This window comes from Acanthisitta chloris, unplaced genomic scaffold, assembly GCF_000695815.1.
Source record: "Acanthisitta chloris isolate BGI_N310 unplaced genomic scaffold, ASM69581v1 scaffold20307, whole genome shotgun sequence".
NCBI lineage: Eukaryota > Metazoa > Chordata > Aves > Passeriformes > Acanthisittidae > Acanthisitta > Acanthisitta chloris.
Window position 1 is genome coordinate 50,810 of NW_008683464.1, and position 396 is coordinate 51,205.

The window sequence follows — 396 nt, forward strand, 5'->3', positions numbered from 1 at the left end:
TCTGAGATGGGGAGTTTCAGATAACAGAATGTAAATCTTTATTACATTTTAACATGTGCAGTACTTGAAACAGTAAAAACTGAAACAGAAATTGTCTCTAATGCATTTACAGTCTCGTAATCCAAGGTATATATAGGAAATCACAAATAAACCCCTTTTAAGTTTTCTGCTGCTGTTCTGATGAATTATGTTTTCTTTTGTTTTGGATGTGAGTTAATAACTAAAATATTAAATCTTGGACTTCTGACATTTATTTTCTTAGTACTGCAAGAATACTACTGCCAAGTCTAGTTTCTGGATGAATATATACATGTTCCTTAGGCTGCCACATGGACTCCAAGTAAAAATGTAATAAATACCTAAAGTAGTAGTTTTATTGAAACAGCAGATTTTCGT